The sequence below is a fragment of the Panulirus ornatus genome, chromosome 56 (assembly GCF_036320965.1).
Source record: "Panulirus ornatus isolate Po-2019 chromosome 56, ASM3632096v1, whole genome shotgun sequence".
Taxonomy (NCBI): Eukaryota; Metazoa; Arthropoda; class Malacostraca; order Decapoda; family Palinuridae; genus Panulirus; species Panulirus ornatus.
In genome coordinates this window covers 22888080-22911339 of record NC_092279.1, presented here as the reverse complement: position 1 = coordinate 22911339, position 23260 = coordinate 22888080, and the positions used below count along the sequence as shown (strand labels likewise).

The window sequence follows — 23260 nt, the reverse complement described above, 5'->3', positions numbered from 1 at the left end:
CGAAGCTATCACATCCTCTTTTAAACCTGTTACAATGTTCGTCATGAAGCCTTTACCCCTTCGAACCCTATACTCTCCCTTAATCATATTACTCAGCCCAGGATCAATGACCCCTGTGATCCCCTTACCAATGCTGACGTATAGCTAGTGATGACGTGACCAGCCGAGTGTAGCGCCTAGTAACCTCTGATGGATTATTTCTGTCACTATTTTAAGGTCTGCCTTTATAGCCTATTCTGGGGGTCTTTGTTTATAGTTTAATCGATTTTAACGTCTATTTCTGTAGTTTTCTCTATTCTGGTTTGTTGTTTTTTATGGATTACTTAGATATTGTTGTAAGGTCTCCCTCCATTGTTGATCATAGGGTCTTAGTTTAAAATCAACTTGTTTTTGAAATGTTTCCATTATGTTCTCTATTTCAAGGTCTTTTTATAATTGTCTCTATGAATCTATAGTGAAATTTGCGCTTATAAGGACATATGTATCTAATCTATTCGTGTGTGTGTGTGTGTGTGTGTGTGTGTGTGTGTGTGTGTAAGTATATACTGGTTATCTATTAATAATGGACTCCTACATGGAGTTTTACACTCGTGAGGCACCTTCTCTCGTACATTTCTTGTTATACAACCTCTTAGATTTATGAATGCCGTCTGCATTAATTATGTCTTCAGTTAATCTGTTCCATTCATCCAACAGTCTTTTACTATAAAAGTATTTCTTTATGTCCTTCTTTACGACTTTCTTAATTTCATTTTATGTTCTCTGGTTGCTCGATCCCTCCATCTCTCAAGTAACTGCCAATTGTCCACTTCGATCTTTATTAAAACCTTAAAAGGTTGCGATTGTCACCCCTCAATCTTCTCTCTTCCACGATGGGTAAATTCAAAGCCACCAAAAGTGTGTGTGTGTGTGTGTGTGTGTGTGTGTGTGCGCGAGTCTCAGACTGGCAAATCCCTTGCTTCTGTCAGGGTGTATCTTCATACCAGTCAAGCAGTGACAAGTTCTGTCGCCATGTTTCTGTAAGTATGGATAAATCAATTTGTATTACACTAAGACACTGTCTATTCTCTAAATAACTTACAACTTAAGGTATCACTGGCTTGAACATACATGTATACGCATATATATATATATATATATATATATATATATATATATATATATATATATATATATATATATATTATATATATATTTTTTTTTTTGGCTTTGTCGCTGTCTCCCGCGTTTGCGAGGTAGCGCAAGGAAACAGATGAAAGAAATGGCCCAACCCACCCCCATACACATGTATATACATACGTCCACACACGCAAATATACATACCTACACAGCTTTCCATGGTTTACCCCAGACGCTTCACATGCCTTGATTCAATCCACTGACAGCACGTCAACCCCGGTATACCACATCGCTCCAATTCACTCTATTCCTTGCCCTCCTTTCACCCTCCTGCATGTTCAGGCCCCGATCACACAAAATCTTTTTCACTCCATCTTTCCACCTCCAATTTGGTCTCCCTCTTCTCCTCGTTCCCTCCACCTCCGACACATATATCCTCTTGGTCAATCTTTCCTCACTCATTCTCTCCATGTGCCCAAACCATTTCAAAACACCCTCTTCTGCTCTCTCAACCACGCTCTTTTTATTTCCACACATCTCTCTTAACCTTACGCTACTTACTCGATCAAACCACCTCACACCACACATTGTCCTCAAACATCTCATTTCCAGCACATCCATCCTCCTGCGCACAACTCTATCCATAGCCCACGCCTCGCAACCATACAACATTGTTGGAACCACTATTCCTTCAAACATACCCATTTTTGCTTTCCGAGATAATGTTCTCGACTTCCACACATTCTTCAAGGCTCCCAGAATTTTCGCCCCCTCCCCCACCCTATGATGTGTGTGTGTGTGTGAGAGAGAGAGAGAGAGAGAGAGAGAGAGAGAGAGAGAGAGAGAGAGAGAGAGAGAGAGAGAGAGAGAGAGTTAGTTCTCACCTGCCACGATATCGGAACGCTCGGCACCACTTTGATAACGCTTCCCTCCCTCCCTCCCTGCCTCCCTCAACGCAGCCAGTACTTTGTCCCCCACCACCGCCACCATCTCGGCTATTGATCAACTCCGCTCCCTCGATTGACTGTCTATCAGCAAGCACGGGGAGGGAGAGACGAAATGGAATGTTTGGGGCAGGAAAGTATTGTATTTATGGATATATATACCTCTGGATGCCTAATCGAATGATGTGAATGAACTGTTACGGAAGACGAAGCTACGAATGCGCGGATGTATAACCAGGAATAAAATGAATGTATGAATACGGATGTATGGCGACATGAATACAAAGATAAAGTCTGATACCTGTGAAAAGAGACGGACGTATGTATGTACGTGAGATGGATGGGTGTATGAAAAGAGTAACGGACTGTGAGGCCAGTAGAGACGGACGTACGTATGTACGTGAGATGGATGGATGTATGAAGAGTAACGGACTGTGAGGCCAGTAGAGACGGACGTATGTATGTACGTGAGATGGATGGATGTATGAAAAGAGTAACGGACTGTGAAGCCAGTAGAGACGGACGTATGTATGTACGTGAGATGGATGGATGTATGAAAAGAGTAACGGACTGTGAGGCCAGTAGAGACGGACGTATGTATGTACGTGAGATGGATGGATGTATGAAAAGAGTAACGGACTGTGAGGCCAGTAGAGACGGACGTATGTATGTACGTGAGATGGATGGATGTATGAAGAGTAACGGACTGTGAGGCCAGTAGAGACGGACGTATGTATGTACGTGAGATGGATGGATGTATGAAAAGAGTAACGGACTGTGAGGCCAGTAGAGACGGACGTATGTATGTACGTGAGATGGATGGATGTATGAAAAGAGTAACGGACTATGGGACTGGCCTCTAACACTAACCCCCTTACCAGCATCTACGCCTGAACTTTAAAGGTTAAATCGATGAGACATTGTCCCGTAGTATCTAAAAATCTTGACTATAAGTTACATCTAAATTTCTATATTATTTCTATTACTTACCTTGTGATCATTCTATCTTTTTCACGCTAAATAATGATTCTACTTGTTTGACTTAATATACTTCTATACAAATTTCTGATTTCATCATTTCAGTAAGCTTCCCTGAAAAGCTCTGGGGGTGCCAGTCAGGCTTGGACGTTATCAATGGAATCTCAAAATATCAATCACATCTCACACACGTAGTAACTATCTTAACTCACATCTATTTTGTGACCAGAATGGCACCCCGAAGACACCTGTGTCAGTAATGTCAAACCCGACAACTGGATGTCATTGACAATATCTAGCGCCAGGCATGGTCTTGGCGAGTACACACACACACACACACACACACACACACGAGGCATATCATGGCCTAAGGGCCATACATGCAGTGAAAGCCTATGTGGTCTGAGACTTATTTTCAACAACTTAGGTCTTCACGTTTTTTTTTTTTTTTCGATTGGTGGTTCTAACTTGACGCTGTCGGCTTCAACCAGTTGATAGGCATAAGTCCAAATAACCAAGAGATGGACACACATGAAACTCATGATATATAATTAACGTTTGGCAAGTATTCTAGCTCGACTACCATCTAAGCTGTTGGTAGCTATGTAATTCTAAGAATACTCTCACATACTGAGATGTTTGGACTACTGTCACCAACCCTCGAGTTAAAGTTTGCATTTCCAAGTTCATCAATAAATCATACCAACATTCATCGCTGCTTAGTGATGGTGGGTTAGCCATTTCTACAAACGTTCCTACAAGGTGGAATATCACAAGTCGATCGGACTTAGTAAGATTTTACAACAAATTACCAGGCTCAATGTACAAGGTATTGTGACCTGTGTGTGTGTGTGTGTGTGTGTGTGTGTGTGTGTGTGCTGAAAGCAACACACCGCGTAATTCTACACAAAGACACCAGGAATACTTCCTTTCGGAAACATTGGACCCTATACCCTCTGGTCTACTGACCTTTCTCATTGGAGGGTGGCCGTTGAACCCAGCAGACCAACTAACCTCATGTCCTTCTCTCTAACTGGTCACCATTTCATCTACAGTCATTTTTTTTAATCACAAAAGATGATTGTTATCAATAATTAGCCAAGTCTGATCAACTTTCCTATATTCTAGATGAGTGTTCTTGTTCATATGAGATGTGATATTCAAGTAACGTATTTCCCAATGAAAATGTACTACGTAAATAACATTCTATGTGTATGTCATGTCATCACTGCGTCTTTCTTCTCAGTAATAGGTGAGGTGTCTGCCAATAATTTTCTAGAAAATCCAAGCTTGCGACTTATCGATACAGGCAGTGTAACAAACACCATGCTTAACTGCAGGTAGTAAACGAACTCAACTCTACTGTTGTAAGAAACAAAAATTTCCATATCATCGTTGCAAGGCCAAACCATGTCATCCTTGTGAGAGTGAAATAAGCCATGTATCATTCCTTAGAAGGAAAAAAAACAAAAACAGTTGGGTGTAAAATTCAGCATCCTTTATCATAGCTAGGTAAACAACACCAAATCACAATAACAAAAAGTTGAATGCAGTAAGACATGCTATATTTCAACTGCCTTAGTAATTACCCATACTTAAGGTTGTCAACTTCAACTTATAACCACCAATCAATTAATTTTCAACACCTTCACTTAACATAATTTTAACTCCATACATACCCTCACTGTCCATATGACCTTCTAAATGTACTTTTAAATTGGTTATTTGGGTTTAAGGCAATAAGGCCTGTTAAACTCAAAACACAAACAACATCCAAAAACCTTGAACACCTCTCTTAGGGTGTTTAGGGTTAAGAAAATTCTGACCCCATACAATCTCACCATGTACACGGCCCATGGTAAACACGAGTTTTCAAATGTCTGCAAACTTTTGTGATATCAACGAAACTGAGTGACTAGGAATGGAACTAACCCAAAATCTAAAATGCACCAAAACTGTTGCTGTCGTTAGTTCCACCAGGTCTGCCTGTGGCACACAAAATATGCCACTTCCGCTCTCGTGCTGCCCTTGTTCACCCATGTAGCGCAGCCCTAAGGCGCAGCCGATAATTCGTTACGAACAAGAAGAGCCACTCAAGCAATTCAGCATGTAAACATATGAATAATTCAAGGAGCAAATACATGAATACATGGAACAATCGAATTGGTGCTCCGAAACAAAACATCACGTCATGTTTGTGTGGCAGGAAGTAGAACAAGTGGTGCAGAAACCTTAAGTCAGCATTACACAGGAAGTGACGCAAATACACAACCTGTACAACACCAACTTAAACCAAAGCAACGATACTGTCCACCATCAGTCTATTGCGTTTTAGTTTTCTTTCCGACTTCATATATCTAACATTAATGTTAAACGCATAATGACTTCATCTCGGAATTGACAGCCTTTAATATAACAAAGGAAAACGAAGCATATGATACTAATCTTGTCTTAATGACGAACCTCTCAAGTAGTTACAAAATGGAACAGAATAACACCCGTCTATTGTCGTCAACTCGATTCCCATTCACTTGAGGAGGATCAGGTTAATATAACCATACATCTTTTGTGGGAATTATTACTGCAGTGCTGGAGCCCCAGCCATAATCCTGAAAAGATAACTGACTACCAAAAAATATGTGTAATGCTACCATACGAAACTCGCTTATTACACCACAGCTGTCCCTACCTTTAGTTATAGAGTTGTTGATAAGGGAGTGATTTTGTCCTTATAAGTAAATAAAACATTCATGGATATATAAACATTTTCATTCAAACATATACGAAACTAGAACACGGATAAATAAAAAAAAAATCAGAAGTACTCCTCAATTAAGAATATGGGCACCTGACACCCCATTCCCGCTGCCGTCCTAGTACTAGGACATAGATTTACCAATATATTTCTTGATTATTGATTAGAGAGGTGGCCATCTGGGAGTTGAAGAATTTTAGGGAAGTTTGTTGGAGGTCTCAGAAAGGAAGAGGTAATATGGCCTTGGGATCAACTCAGGTGTTCCTCAACCAATCAAGCAGAATATACAAGAGAATTCAGTCTACATTTTCTGTCATCCCGTGATGATACACACACACACAGCTCTTGAACACCTGTCGCCAGACCATGGTCCTTACCCTTGTGAAGGGTATTTCCCAATGCAAATTACCGAATGTCTACCAACCACTGCGTATCATCTGTTCATCACCCATGTGTATCCAGCGCATCATTTCAGTATCACCCACTTTGTATCATGTATCACCCACCGCGTATCCAGTGTATCATCCTTTCAGTATTACCCATTTTCGTATCCTCCAGTATGCAATGTATCACCCAATCTCTATTACCTATTGCATTACCAACTTTGTATTACCTAGTGTATCACCACTGAGTCGTTCCACCGCAAAAGCACCCCCTGTGAACCATCCTGTCTCATCCAATTAAAATGTGTCTTACTCATTGCGTATCATCCTGTGTACCAACTCACACGTCATCGGTTACATGAACTCATACACACGCAATTACCTAAGAGGTAGTTCGTTCTCGTTATCACGAATGATATCTCGTGTCGGTTATTACCATGACTAAAACATGAGAGAAGAGGAAAAGAGAGCTAGGTGCCGACAGTTCACTTATCTAATTGTCATGAATACTTCAAAGATTTTCACTTTGCTCGAAACTGTTGTGGGAGATGCGGTTCCAGGTTTACCTTGATGTGGGTCCGGCGTTGTCCTTAACGAATTAGCTCGCTGAAAGTTATAGTTTAAGTTACCTTTAATGCCTGAATTCCTTAGTGATGTGCGTCTATAGAACACACACATACCTAAACAGACAGAAATAGAAGAAACACTTTGGTACTTCCATAATTATCGATTCCTCGTAAATCTAATAAGCCTGATTATATGAATTTCTCACTACTCTTGTGACATTCCTGATATAGGAAATTAATACCTAGCGCAGCAGTTCCCAACCTGGGGAGAAACGCCGCCTAGTCATAACTTTATATGGTAATAGTTCCTATCCTGGAAGGTACGGCCGCCTAGTTGGCGTCTTTAACTGTGATGAGGTATGTAAATAGTGTGTGTGTGTGTGTGTGTGTGTGTGTGTGTGTGTGTGAGAGAGAGAGAGAGAGAGAGAGAGAGAGAGAGAGAGAGAGAGAGAGAGAGAGAGAGAGAGGAATAGGAGGGTGCATGATGCTCAGATAATTTCAGTGCCTTTGATTTAAAAATGTAAAAACATTAAAGAATATTAACTGTTTGGAGAGTTTGCAGAACACATACCTATCAGCCTTCCAACCATTGGCCTCACTGTGCGCGATTAAAAGACAAATTACTAATCTTAGGGGAATTATATTGGGGTTTTCAACCTAAGACGTTTTCATGTAAATTTCATTTGCATTTCTATGAGAGGAGGAGGGCAAAAGCTATCATCATTTCTTGAAAGGGGGTGCTGGACTGATAAAAGGTTCGAAACCCTGCCCCCGGACATAAAAAGAAAAAAAAAAATCTCATGCCTCGACCAGGTTCGAAACACTGCCCTCGGACATAAAAAAGAAAAAAAAAAACTCATGCCTCGACCTTGCGCGCATTTCTTTTCCCACTGAAGAAAAAACAAAAATGAAAATGACATCGCGTACCCTATTACAAGAGTACTATTTGACATTCTATTCTTCACTTGTCATTACCCAGACTACGTCTACGATCGTTTTTATCTTCTGCAATCAGATGTGGAGGCTGGAGACATCAGTAGTACTATTATTCGTCACTGATATAATTATCATATTTCATTATTCTTGCGACAACTTGTGTCATCTCCCCGTTCATATCGTGAATAATTACTGGACCATCAATAAGACGGCTACAACTGATAAATGAAACGAGCTATCGATGTTGGTGTGGGTGGGGCTGAACCCATAAATAACGTTCAAAGATTTGTTCTCAGAGTTATGGCTTCCTCAGATATTCCACGTTATTATTGTATCCTAATGGCAACTTCTCAGTAAGTCAGTGAAAATATTACAGTATTGGATTCATAAACATTTCGCTAGAGTCATGGTTTCTAGTGGCTAGTACTGTATCCGTTTTTAAAGTAAAACAAATTATACTACTTGCAAATATGCATACTTAAAAGGGTGGACAAATATCGTCAGAAAAGTTTGTAGTTGAAAAAAATCTAAATTTTATGTGATTTCCGGAGGAAAACTTACCTGCAGGTAATTTCTTCTAATGTATATTTTTGTATTTCATTGGTACCGTATGGTCACTATGTATGTTATGATTCGTCTTTCTCTAGGTCTACCCAATAGTCTTTTCGATCAGTTACTTATCAAAACAGAATTCTCTATATTCCTATGTCCCACCTAATCTAATCATTTTGGTCATATATTTAATTTTGCAGGGAAACATGCGATATCATAATCAAAATCACTTTCTTGGGTAAACAGCAACAGTGAATATATTTTCTAGTAAATAAAAGAGAACTGGTGTTACGTTTATGGCTGTAGACATAAAATCTAACAACGTGTGAGTACATATTTTAGTTTATGTATATACCTAAGCACTTACACTATTTTCGTGCATAACTAAAAGATTCGCTATTCATAGACATTGGAATTTCAGCTTAACATGAAACATGGCTGCTAGAATTTTTAATGGCTATCATAATTTCTAAAGGTATATATATATATATATATATATATATATATATATATATATATATATATACGCTCAAAATGTATACTCGGGTTTTCTTGGAAAATAATGATACAAAGAAAGCCCTCCCAATTAAAAAACATAACACGATGTTAAATATCAAGTCCAGCGTATAGGATTGGCATAAACGTTTGTGCAAAATTTACGTACTTCGCTAAGCTATACCATTTTGGTTACAAAGGCTATCCCATTACATTAATGACATTTTCTTCTCAGAAACAGCCCTGTGGCGTTTTGGCTACCAAGCCTGGTTAAATGATCTCATCACCTTCACATAAACATAGGCAAAAGAGTCAGTACATCCACTAAACTGCTGTGGAAATCTAAATAACGTTACTCATTTATATATCTTGTCTGGGGACTGTTTAACTCCGTTTCACCAAAGCAGTGCAATATGTCATGAGATGAAATACACGTCTAACTTAACCACACACAACGCAATCAGCCATTCAATTTACTGACACAGGGCGACAGAAAGGCAGTAAATCACCACAGGACAGAACACCATCAATTCATCAACACTTAGGGGAATGTGCCATCAATCGGTCAATACAAAAGACCAGCAGACCATAAAAAAAGAACACATTGAGCAACAAACCATCCAGCATCGAGGATAATAGGATATCACTCAGGAGAGAAAGACATATCTACTCTAATCCGATCATAATTTATCAATATGCAGAGCAGACAGGCCATCAAATCTGTTATTACTGGTGCTGTTGGCTCATCAGTCAATGTACACAACAGAAAATGGACGATCAATAAATCATGAGTCATGTTAATAAAGAAAGGACAGTACGCCATCAATCACCACATTGTGTGAAGGGTAATTAACTCACCACAAAAACTCAAATCAGTAATTACAATTAGTGTATAGAGGAAGTCAACCATGAAACAATCTAACAAAATGTCATAATGAAGCCAATGTAGAATGTCACCCCATTCATTATCATCTGATCAACTTAGAACATTTACCCCATCAGACAGCAATGAGTATGCCCTTACGACTTTGGAAATAAAACCTAATTCAATCACATAAATACAGACCTACGTCCTGTCGACTACTGTACAGCGATAAGTATTAGCCTATCAAAAAAAGTTAATATGCTTATTCCATCACCACTGGATGATGTGCCATTAACCACTCAAAATAAAACATTATATCAACAAATTATCGCAACATACATTAACAACCAAGCAACACGTTTCACCACCAATCAACTTGTTACGTCGTTAATCAATCAACTTTAGATCACAGTTGCCAAAGGACATGCTATCAAACGATCAACGCAGGCAATAAAACACTGGGTAAACACGGCAAGGATATGAAAGGACGTCATTTCCTAAAAAAAAGTAATCAAACAATCGAGCAAGTCCATAGGGATACAGGCGAATGACCAGCCAATGCAACCTAAAGTTTACCAGCCAAATTATACGATATTCGCCATTAAGGGACTCGGCGAACATCAGAAATTCTGGTGCACTACTCCATTACAGAATCCATATTCATATGATACATATCAACTAGTTCCGGTATTCTTAACTAGTTTTTCAAAACTATTTTATGAGCTCCATATGACATTATCGTGTTAAACTAGTTATGACAACTTGAAATATATTCGTACAATAATGCAAGCTAGAAGGCATATCAAAGTCACCTAACATTAAATCCAGGCATTTCTTAAAACTTTACATCAATCGTCAACTTTATATCGTTTACTTCAGCAGTTTTCTGCACCATAATATGTTAGTCAAACTATTGGTATACTACTCATTCAACTTACCTTTCATCCACAACAGTACAATACCGGGTAGGACTCACTTTGAAGTTTTCTGCTAACAGCCTGAGTTCTTGCTTTAGGCAGGACGACCTTTCTTGACGGTTCTGCAGGTGTTTCTACCAGACAGATCCTTGCAATCCTCTGAGAAACTTTGACAAAGTCAATGTGGTGCACAGTTGCTTTACGTTTTCAAGGGTTTATTGTTCAAGCTGGATGACTGAATTACACCAAGGTCGGTACTCCACAAACTTTCCCTCTGTATATAAGTAATATCATCTTATACACTGTTCATTTATAAGTATATAGGTCACACTTTAGTTCTGCTATTGCCAACTATAAAAGAAAAAATATCATGGTCAAAGGCAAAAATCTGGATATTACGATTTAGTGTAACACATGAAATGTTAAACTAATAAAACGACACAACCATTATTCTTCCGATATTTGTTTACAAAAATGAAAAGTTTCACCAAAATAGTTTCGGATATTTGATGTCATGTATGGGGTCCCTAGGATTTCATGATGTATTACATCATTATTCCAACAATATACTTTATCACGTATTTTGATAGTCATAAGTACGACAAGTATCTAACCTAACGACTCACAATACACTCACACACAAGTAAACTGCCTCGAAATTACACAGCCACACCTGCGACCTTGGTGAGACTAGTGAGCGTAGCCTGAGGGTGGCGGAGGGAGGGGAGGAGTTGCAGGTTCCGTCAGCAGCGGCACCAGCACCTCACCGACGGGTAGCCTGAGCCAGTGTGGAAGCGAGCGGCAAACACTGCGGCCTTCCTCAACCTCGCGGACGGGAAGCCTAGGTTAGGTGGAGGGAAGGAATATCTACCCCCCCCCCCCCCCCCACCGACAGCACCAGCAATACACTGACGGGTAGCCTAGGTTACGTGGAGGAAACGGCTTCCCTATCGACACCAACACAGCCACCACACTATGCACGAGCTAGACACACTCCTTGCATAGTTCCGGGACTAGCACGCACCATGTGCTCCGATGACTCAAGGGCATTCGATTTTCTTTTCCGGAAATATTCTGTGCAGTAAGATTTACAGGTACAATTCAGAAATGGGTTTTTGTAGTAGTACATTTATGTCATCATATATATATATATCAAATAAAACGTGAAATATGTTTGCCTGAAGCTCTAAACCGCCAAAGCAAAAATAATTTCATACATTAAAGTATCGTGTAAAACTGTCATTGACACCATATAAAATAATGATAGTATTCATATATCGTCCAGCCAAAACATAAGAGAAAGCCAGCCTTTAACCTTAAAACGAAGAAACTGGCCATTCATATATGATCATATAATTTTACTTCAGTAAATGATACTTATAAAGGATGTGACTGAAGGTCTGTTCAAAGATTTCATGTTAGTTGAGACGATAAGGGCAAGTGCACCCTTATCAACGCCGCCATTAACACCACACACACGCACACACACAATGTATATCTTTTTTTTCTTTTAAACTATGCGCCATTTCCTGCGTTAGCGAGGTAGCGTTAAGAACAGAGGACTGGGCCTTTTTTGGAATATCCTCACCTGGCCCCCTCTGTTCCTCCTTTTGGAAAATTAAAAAAAAAAAAAAAAAAACGAGAGGAGAGGATTTCCAGCCCCCCGCTCCCTCCCCTTTTAGTCGCCTTCTACGACACGCAGGGAATACGTGGGAAGTATTCTTAATCCCCTATCCCCAGGGATAACAATGTATATATATATATATATATATATATATATATATATATATATATATATATATATATAAATGAGCCGATACATCATACACTGTACGCGAGAGAGAAATGAAAAAAAGAAAAGGGGTAGTAATAAGTAGTGGTGCTTAATCTAAGTGTTCTGCTGTCAAACAGACAAAATACAAGGACTTTGTGGAAATAATCCTCACAGGTTTAGCTGGTTATTACGGCTTTATGCCAGTCAACTGACGGTCACTAAGGCCGTCAGCGTCAAATCATAAACATCAATCGAATAATTCAAAGATCATACACTTTCTCACAGCATGCAGTACCATTACTTACTGCATGCATGTTGATTATTTGGGATTTATCAAATGCCACGGTTATTAATATGTCAGCGTCGTTATAATCACTAATTGAAGAATCTTGAACACTTTCATATGTCAAAGATAACTAAGATCAGACACGCTCTCACCGCATATATGGCCTTTGTTCACATGTGTTTTTGGTTTCAACTTAAATACTGCATAATATGGTTATAAATCTTAAATATTAGTAGTAAATATATCATAATGGTTCCTGGAGCCGACAGGAAGCGAATAATTATGAGGTATACCAAACATAATTACGACAAAGCTTGATAACAGATATTACAGCATGTGGACACCAAAATCTTATCAAATGAAAAGTAATTTCTTTACTGAGATCTTTAACAAAATCTAATAAAAAAATGAGTAAAAATGAGTCAATTGTTGAGTATTTTTCGGGCCAAAAAACTTCGATCAAAACTAGAAAAAAAGAAAAACTTCTTATTCATCAACTTATATTACTTCTTTAGAGATCAACTACTAAGAAACTCTAGAATAAATAAATCGTGTACTTAATTCGAAGCTTAATAACTGAATTTTAAGCTACACAATTGACCTAGGAGTTTCAACATAGCATTTTGGGGAATCGTCATATAATTCTTAACCATCTAATGACAGTTCAGCAATTGTTTTACAACTGAAAAGAAAAACAAAGACCACAAATCTCTGAATCACTGAACATATTCACAAACAGAGATGTTGGGATGGCGGAATATATGAAGCTTTCCCAGCCCCACTCACCTCCCTCCCAGCCCCAGGTTGCCACATATACCGCTACAGGAGTGTCCATCACCAGGAATATAAGGACTGAGAGGTGAATGCAGTAACTGGGGTCCCAAAACAATGTCGTAATGATAAGTACAAAGGTGAGAAGATTCCGGGACAAGAGCTACTGCTAGTTTAAAGGCAGATCGAGAGGTGTGGTTTAGGTCCTCTTACATACTGCAGAAGGAAGTAGTTAGTTACCTTTTTTGTGGTGTTGCGGAAGGGAAGAGGCGTTGGTGATGTCCTTAGGTTGTGTTGCAGGATGAAGGAGTCGTTGCTAAGGTCTCATGTACCTGCTGCTGTAGGAGAAAGGAGACGATGTCGAGATCCCGTGGTTGCTACTGTAGGAGATACGAGTCATGGCCGAAGGTACCTAATATGAAAAGTTTTCAAACGGTGTGTACCCTGATGCCCATAGCTGAAGAGGCCTACAACATGGAGGTGGTTGATTCCCATTAAGCCTGAGGGCACTTGCACCCGATTCCCCTTGGTTACACAAGAAACCAAGGTCACTCACGTCCTATGAGATTGGAACTATAGTTTGTAAACACTAGTATCCCGCCATTACAGCAACCCCACGTGGAGAAGGACTGCGGGTAAGACACCATATTGTTACATAAATAGTTATGCATTATTATTATTATTATTATAATTATTATTATTATTATTATTATTATTATTATTATTATTATTTCCTCTTACACTATTTTTGCAACTTGTGACTTTATTTGACTATTGATGAGAACGAAGTTTACTTGGAATGACTGTCAGATTTTACTAAGCCAAATTACTAAACTATTACTTTAGAGATACAAAGTTGCATTTTGGGATTATCACTTTTTGATTAGTGAGAGTCTCAATTCGAGAGAGAATGAAGAAGTAAAATAATCTTTACATGTGTCATAGAAGTGCCCATAATGATGTTAGATAAGACCCAAATTGCATGAGGATGTTTAAATAAGATTTTCGTTAAGTTGTAAGGAAAACTTCCTCTTCGTAATTTGATGCAGGATACAGTATTTTGAACTGTATCACGTCCAGTCACAACAGAACATTATTAGATTTCACTTGCATAAATGAGAGGTCTTGAATCAGCAAACTTTAATTAAAGACTGCATAAGTCACGCCTGTGAATTCCATAAAGTTTAAGATCGAACAAGACAAGCCACCATTATTCATTTAGATTATATAGTCATACATCTCACTTCATTTTCTTTTATGTTTAAAAGAGATTCATCCTCAGCATTCGTATATAGTCAAATGAGAAAGAACTTTTTAAGTGTCATTAGCTTTGGTCACTAGCCCCCACACTCTCTAACCTTGAAACCGGTTCAAATTATAGAATATTCGACGTTAGTATTTTGAAAACCTAGTTCATGTAGATATATTTTTTTCCTGCCCCTCCCCAACTTGCAGGTTTTTACGTCATAGTAATAGATGAATGTTTAATAAATAAGGCCCAAAGGACGTGAACCCCTTACCATGAATATTCATAGAATGGCTTTGGGGTTTCCTCTTTCGAAGAGAAAGTGTTAATTTTTATAACATGGACTGATAAGCTTTACATTGTGGGCAAGTTTTCTTTCTCGTTGATGTGATATTATTGTTCCGTTTTAGACACTTGTGCCAGTGATAGTCAGGAATTGCTTGACTTCGTATGTAAGAAGTGATTTAGACTTTAATTTCGAATAGTTTCCATCTTTCGTAAATTATTTATCCATGCTACGTCAGTATTTACTATTTTAGATTACTTATGTCTAAATATCTTTGAAATATACAAAGGGAATGCGTTTTATATTGTTTTTATAGATTAATGTTGGCGTAATTGCTAAATATTTCTCGGGTTCCGAACACTTTTATGTTGTTGACGTCGAACGATTGGCTATGGCAAACAGCAGCTGATGTCTATCAAATTATACTCTAACAGAGGTAAGATCAGTATATTGTATATCCGAGAGACTTTCACAGTTATGTAAAGGTATACTGATAAATATTACATGACTGGAAAACCGAGGTAATGCTGCAGTGACTTGGAAGACGATCGTACTATAATGAGTTGGTCAGATATTTTAGCTATCAATGTGACCATATTTCATGAATAAATTGGCTCCTTTCCTAAACAGAATTAGGCAGTGTTGGTTAAGATTATCGAAAGGGGTTGCTGGTGTTGTATATAAAACATACTGAATGACAATATCAGATTCCCAATATTGTGGTGATTTCCTGGTTTCTCAGGTCACCCCAGACCATAGTTTGGGAAGTTAGCGATTTAGTCCCGCCGCTATATTTTCTTTGAATTATAGTTCATATTTTACCCCACAGATATTATGTCTAGCGAATAGAATAAGAAAAGCAGAACATTATATAAAGTTTTGTATTCCACAATAATGAACATGTTGATATTGGGGAGGGCAGTGAAGCTCATGAAAAACGTTTGGTTAAAAAAAATATAGGACAGTGATACCCATAATCAAGGTACCGATATGTATTACTTTTGGAATGTGTGAGATATTGTTTTTCAATGGTAAATTAGTGCTTGTAATATGGAATGAGTGTTGGGGCATGTTCAGAGTTACTTTTGGAAAATTTAGATTAGCTGCAAATTGAAACTATTCTTGGATATCATATGATTTAGTTCACTGTTGATATAGCACTTAGAGAATACAAAAAGAGTTATGGAATGTGCTTTGGAGTATCCTGGTGTATTGTAGTACAGAATGTGATGGTGGTGAAAGTTATGAATATCAGGGAAAACTTAGGGATCATATATTCAGAATCGAAACATGTCTAAATTATAATACTCAAAACATAAGGAAAATAGTCATGTTACCAGTTTAGCCCTGGATATTGAATGCCTTTGTTCTGCGGTAGGAGTTGTGTTTAGACAATAGATTGTAAGATGTGATTATGTAATTTGGAGTTTTAAATTATATTGTACACTATTACGTGGGATGAGGGCTATGGGTGTTAGGGAAGATGTACGTTGTTGATTGATGAAAATGTTGATTAAACCTAACATAGCCTATTTGAATATAACCTTACCTCCCCTTGCAAATGAGATGTAAACTAGAAAATATACTAACATTAATTTGGTCTGCTGTTGATGGCCATGTAGAATGAGTATCTTGTGGGTAAAATAGGCAGTAGTACAAAATGCCCCTCTGTCACTTGTTTTTTGTATGTTGGCATTTGGTGCAATGCTCAATCGTGAGAATGGCTGGTATATTTCAGCAAGAATATGGAAAAGTTACAAAAATTTTGGCAGCAAAAGAGATTAGGTAAAGGTTTACATAAGTTCCCTTGATTTTTTTTAAAAGTGTGTCTCATACGTTTACAGTGATCAGCCTCACATTTTCTCTGACTTTGTTGCCATATTCAACATTTTGGAATAAATTATATTGCTCCACAAATTGGATTTTGGTCTGTAAATCCTATACTACCATTGCAAAGTAGAATTTCCATGTATCTAAAGCTAGTTTTGTTTCATAGTTAAATAAGTAAATTACCAGAAGATATCTTCAGAACTTTTAAGTACATGTTCCTTGAAAAAATATGATATTTTCACCAAGAATGACTTCAGATATATATCAGATTGATTTGAAGAGAATTAAACTTTCAAGGGAGCTTGTAATGATCAAAACGATAGCTTATATAGTGTCTCTCAGAGAATTGTATGAGTTTGTATTAACTTTAGTTTTAAAACAGTGGTTAGGAATGTTACATGAGCTTAAATTTATTTCTGGTTGTTTGGTTTATTTTTTATGTTCATGTTAAAACAAAACAAGACTAAACTGAGTCAGCCTAATTAGCTAATTCTATGATTTTTAGTGTAGTTATTATTATATTGTGTCAGTATCAAGGTTCATTTATTCCATGGTTACAGAATGATGGCAGTATGTAATTTGCTTATCATAGGATACCATCTAAACCTGCTGCCTCGCCGGCTTCCACAAAGCTTTTACTACCTCTTCTCTGTTTACCAAATCATTCTCCCTAATCCTCTCACTTTGCACACCACCTCGACCAAAACACCCTATATCTGCCACTCTATCATTGCATTTTACATAACATCCACAACAGAAGTAGACATGGAAATGAAACAGAGGGAAAAGTGCAGTGTTATGAACATGAGTTTGTATTACCTTTAGTTTTGAGACACTGGTTAGGAGTAGGAGCTTATAATACATGAACTTAGATTTATTTCTGGTTGTTTGGTTTATTTTTTATGTTCATACTAAAACAAAACTTGACTAAACTGAGTTAGCCTAACTAGCTAATTCTATCATTTTTATTGTAGTTATTATTATATTGTATCAGAATCAAGGTTCATTTACTTCATGGTTACAGAATTATGCCAGTATGTAATTTGCTTATCATAGGAATGCATTTTACAGAACATCCACAACAGAAGCAGACGTGGAAGTGAAACAGAGGGAGAATTGCAGTGTTATAAACATGAAAAAGATCTCATATACAGTAAAAGTCATGAATATGTTATCTGGTGCTGTATGTAACTTTTTAGTGATAATGAGGATTTTATATGGAAAACTTAAGCCATTTTTTCATGGTATAAATATAGATAGCTACAGTGCTTTTCTCATTGTACTGTGGGATGTCTTATTCTGTACTGAACCTCCTATACATTTTTTTTTTTTTTTTTTTTTTTTTTTTTTTATACTTTGTCGCTGTCTCCCGCGTTTGCGAGGTAGCGCAAGGAAACAGACGAAAGAAATGGCCCAACCCCCCCCATACACATGTACATACACACGTCCACACACGCAAATATACATACCTACACAGCTTTCCATGGTTTACCCCAGACGCTTCACATGCCTTGATTCAATCCACTGACAGCACGTCAACCCCTGTATACCACATCGCTCCAATTCACTCTATTCCTTGCCCTCCTTTCACCCTCCTGCATGTTCAGGCCCCGATCACACAAAATCCTTTTCACTCCATCTTTCCACCTCCAATTTGGTCTCCCTCTTCTCCTCGTTCCCTCCACCTCCGACACATATATCCTCTTGGTCAATCTTTCCTCACTCATTCTCTCCATGTGCCCAAACCATTTCAAAACACCCTCTTCTGCTCTCTCAACCACGCTCTTTTTATTTCCACACATCTCTCTTACCCTTACGTTACTTACTCGATCAAACCACCTCACACCACACATTGTCCTCAAACATCTCATTTCCAGCACATCCATCCTCCTACGCACAACTCTATCCATAGCCCACGCCTCGCAACCATACAACATTGTTGGAACTACTATTCCTTCAAACATACCCATTTTTGCTTTCCGAGATAATGTTCTCGACTTCCACACATTTTTCAAGGCTCCCAAAATTTTCGCCCCCTCCCCCACCCTATGATCCACTTCCGCTTCCATGGTTCCATCCGCTGACAGATCCACTCCCAGATATCTAAAACACTTCACTTCCTCCAGCCTCTCACCATTCAAACTCACCTCCCAATTGACTTGACCCTCAACCCTGCTGTACCTAATAACCTTGCTCTTATTGACATTTACTCTTAACTTTCTTCTTCCACACACTTTACCAAACTCCGTCACCAGCTTCTGCAGTTTCTCACATGAATCCGCCACCAGCGCTGTATCATCAGCGAACAACAACTGACTCACTTCCCAAGCTCTCTCATCCCCAACAGACTTCATACTTGCCCCTCTTTCCAAAACTCTTGCATTTACCTCCCTAACAACCCCATCCATAAACAAATTAAACAACCATGGAGACATCACACACCCCTGCCGCAAACCTACATTCACTGAGAACCAATCACTTTCCTCTCTTCCTACACGTACACATGCCTTACATCCTCGATAAAAACTTTTCACTGCTTCTAACAACTTTCCTCCCACACCATATATTCTTAATACCTTCCACAGAGCATCTCTATCAACTCTATCATATGCCTTCTCCAGATCCATAAATGCTACATACAAATCCATTTGCTTTTCTAAGTATTTCTCACATACATTCTTCAAAGCAAACACCTGATCCACACATCCTCTACCACTTCTGAAACCACACTGCTCTTCCCCAATCTGATGCTCTGTACATGCCTTCACCCTCTCAATCAATACCCTCCCATATAATTTACCAGGAATACTCAACAAACTTATACCTCTGTAATTTGAGCACTCACTCTTATCCCCTTTGCCTTTGTACAATGGCACTATGCAAGCATTCCGCCAATCCTCAGGCACCTCACCATGAGTCATACATATATATACATATATGGTAAAAATACATAACCCTACAGTCACTTTGATATCAAAACACGTGAATGCATCTGTGCCATAAATTTAACACACTTCTACTTATCTTTGATGTTTACTAATTGATAAGTAGCTGTATGTAGTTGGATTTATATGTTTTGTGATGTTTTTATTAGCAGAATCTTCTCATGTTAATATTTAATCAGTGATAAGAATGAGGTGGGATTAATGTAGAGTAGTTGTCATATATGGAGAAGCATATTGAAAGTTCCTGCAGGTGTTGTATGTGGATGATGCTATGTTATTTGCTACACCAAAGGAAAAATTAGATAGATGGATGGGCTTATTCAATGATATGCATGGGAAGAGGGTGCTTAAAGTGAATCCAAATAAAAGTATGATACAAGTTTTGAAAAGGGAGTTTGTATTGTAATATCAGTTTACATGGTAGAGAATTGAGAGTTTTGGATGGGTTTAGATTTTTGGGACTGAGGTTTAGTAAGGATGATGTTGAGAAAGCTTTAGTTGAAAGTATTCATGCAAGGGAGAAATAAATGGGGTGTGCTTAAAGCTGTGAATGGAAAAAAGAATAAAGTGTAGAGTGCACAAAAGCTTGCTCCAACTAGTGCTCTGCCCAACAAAGATGGTGTATAAAGGTCAAGATAGCTAAAAGTTAAGTGGAGTAGAGATGGATAATTTGAGTTTTATATTTGGAATTAAAAGAGTAGACTCAAAGAAAAATGAAGACGAGAAGATTATTTGGTGTGAAGAAGTATTTATTTTATATTTTTTTGCTTTGTCGCTGTCTCCCACGTTAGCGAGGTAGTGCAAGGAAACAGACGAAAGAATGGCCCAACCCACCTACATACACATGTATGTACATACACATCCACACACGCAAATATACATACCTATACATCTCAACGTATACATATGTATACACACACAGACATATACATATATACACATGCACATAATTCATACTGTCTGCCTTTATTCATTCCCATCGCCACCCCACCACACATGAAAATAACCACCCCCTCCCCCCAAATGTGCACAAGGTAGCGCTACGAAAAGACAGCAAAGGCTACTTTCGTTCACATTCAGTCTCTAGCTGTCATGTCATAATGCACCGAAAACCACAGCTCCCTTTTCACATCCAGGCCCCACAGAACTTTCCATGGTTTACCCCAGATGCTTCACATGCCCTGGTTCAATCCATTGATAGCACGTCGACCCTGGTATACCACATCGTTCCAGTTGACTCTATTCCTTGCACGCCTTTCACCCTCCTGCATGTTCAGGCCCCGATCACTCAAAATCTTTTTCACTCCATCTTTTTACCTCCAATTTGGTCTCCCACTTCTCCTCGTTCCCTCCACCTCTGACACATATATCCTCTTTGTCAATCTTTCCTCACTCATTCTCTCCATGTGGCCAAACCATTTCAACACACCCTCTTCTGCTCTCTCAACCACACTCTTTTTATTACCACACATCTCTCTTACAATATTATTACTTACTCGATCAAACCACCTCACACCACATATTGTCCTCAGACATCTCATTTCCAGCACATCCACCCTCCTGCGCACAACTTTATCCATAGCCCACGCCTTGCAACCATATAACATTGTTGGAACCACTATTCCTTCAAACATACCCATTTTTACTTTCAGAGATAATGTTCTCGACTTCCACACATTCTTCAATGCTCCCAGAACTTTCGCCCCCTCCCCCACCCTACGATTCGCTCTCGCTTCGATGGTTCCATCTGCTGCCAAATCCACTCCCAGATATCTAAAACACCTCACTTCCTCCAGTTTTTCTCCATTCAGACTTACCTCCCAGTTGACTTGTCCCTCAACCCTACTGTACCTAATAACCTTGCTCTTATTCACATTTACTCTCATCTTTCTTCTTTCACACACTTTACCAAACCCAGTCACCAGCTTCTGCAGTTTCTCACACGAATCATCCACCAGCGCTGTATCATCAGTGAACAACAAATGACTCACTTCCCAATCTCTCATCCACAACATCCTCTTTCCAAAACTCTTGCATTCACCTCCCTAACAACCCCATCCATAAACATATTAAACAACCATGGAGACATCACACACCCCTGCCACAAACCTACATTCACTGAGAACCAATCACTTTCCTCTCTTCCTACACGTACACATGCTTTACATCCTCGATAAAAACTTTTCACTGCTTCTAACAACTTGCCTCCCACACCATATATTCTTAATACCTTCCACAGAGCATCTCTGTCAACTCTGTCATATGCCTTCTCCAGATCCATAAGTGCTACATACAAATCCATTTGCTTTTCTAAGTATTTCTCACATACATTCTTCAAAGCAAACACCTGATCCACACATCCTCTACTACTTCTGAAACCATACTGCTCTTCCGCAATCTGATGCTCTGTACATGCCTTCAACCTGTCAGTCAATACCCTCCCATATAATTTCCCAGGAATACTCAACAAACTTATACCTCTGTAATTTGAGCACTCACGTTTATCCTCTTTGCCTTTTTACATAGGCACTATGCAAGCATTCTGCCAATCCTCAGGCACCTCACCATGAGTCACATACATTAGATAGCCTTACCAACCAGTCAGCAGTACAGTCACCCCCTTTTTTTAACAAATCCCACTGCAATACCATCCAAACCTGTTGCCTTGCTGGCTTTCATCTTCCACAAAGCTTTTGCTACCTCTTCTCTGTTTACCAAATCATTTTCCCTAACCCTCTCACTTTGCACACCACCTTGACCAAAACACCCTATATCTGCCACTCTATCATCAAACACATTCAACAAACCTTCAAAATACTCACTCCATCTCCTTCTCACATCACCACTACTTGTTATCACCTCCCCACTTGCCCTCTTCACTGAAGTTCCCATTTGTTCCCTTGTCTTACGCACTTAATTTACCTCCTTCCAAAACATCTTTTTATTCTCCCTAAAATTTAATGATACTCTCACCCCAACTCTCATTTGTCCTCTTTTTCACCTTTTGCACCCTTCTCTTGATCTCTTGTCTCTTTGTTTTATACATCTCCCAGTCATTTGCATTATTTCCCTGCAAAAATTGTCCAAATGCCTCTCTCTTCTCTTTCACTAATAATCTTACTTCTTCATCCCACCACTCACTACCCTTTCTAATCTGCCCACCTCCCATGCTTCTTATGCCACAAGCATATTTTGCACAAGCCATCACTGCTTCCCTAAATACATCCCATTCCTCCCCCACTCCCCTTATGTCCTTTGTTCTCATTTTTTTCCATTCTGTACTCAGTCTCTCCTGGTACTTCCTCCCACATGTCTTCTTCCCAAGTTCACTTACTCTCACTGCTCTTTTTACCCCAACATTCTCTCTTCTTTTCTGAAAACCTCTACAAATCTTCATCTTCACCTCCAAAAACCTCTACAAATCTTCACCTTCGCCTCCACAAGATAATGATCAGACATCCCTCCAGTTGCACCTCTCAGCACATTAACATCCAAAAGTCTCTCTTTTGCACGCCTATCAATTAACACATAATCCAATAACACTCTCTGGCCATCTCTCCTACTTACATATGTATGCTTATGTATATCTTTCTTTTTAAACCATAAATGTAC

At 38.8% G+C, this 23260-nt stretch overlaps 2 protein-coding genes across 5 annotated transcripts in view; one reads left to right on the top strand and one right to left on the bottom strand.

Annotated features, from left to right (window-relative positions):
* Positions 1–11332, bottom strand: part of LOC139766017 (anoctamin-5) — a 131442-nt gene extending 120110 nt beyond the window's left edge. Inside the window, exons 1-2 of one of the 3 annotated variants that reach the window (XM_071694107.1) lie at positions 11148–11331; positions 10570–10861 (exon numbers count right to left, since the gene is read on the bottom strand). The gene's annotated coding sequence lies outside the window, so the exon portion shown is untranslated. Of the gene's footprint in view, positions 1–10569; positions 10862–11147 lie in introns of all 3 variants that reach the window. The other 2 variants (XM_071694108.1, XM_071694110.1) reach the window with 2 other exon arrangements.
* Positions 11333–15195: 3863 nt separating this feature from the next.
* Positions 15196–23260, top strand: part of LOC139766015 (golgin subfamily A member 1-like) — a 60989-nt gene continuing 52924 nt past the window's right edge. For both annotated transcript variants that reach the window (XM_071694104.1, XM_071694103.1), the window contains exon 1: positions 15196–15309. The gene's annotated coding sequence lies outside the window, so the exon portion shown is untranslated. The remainder of the gene's footprint in view (positions 15310–23260) is intronic.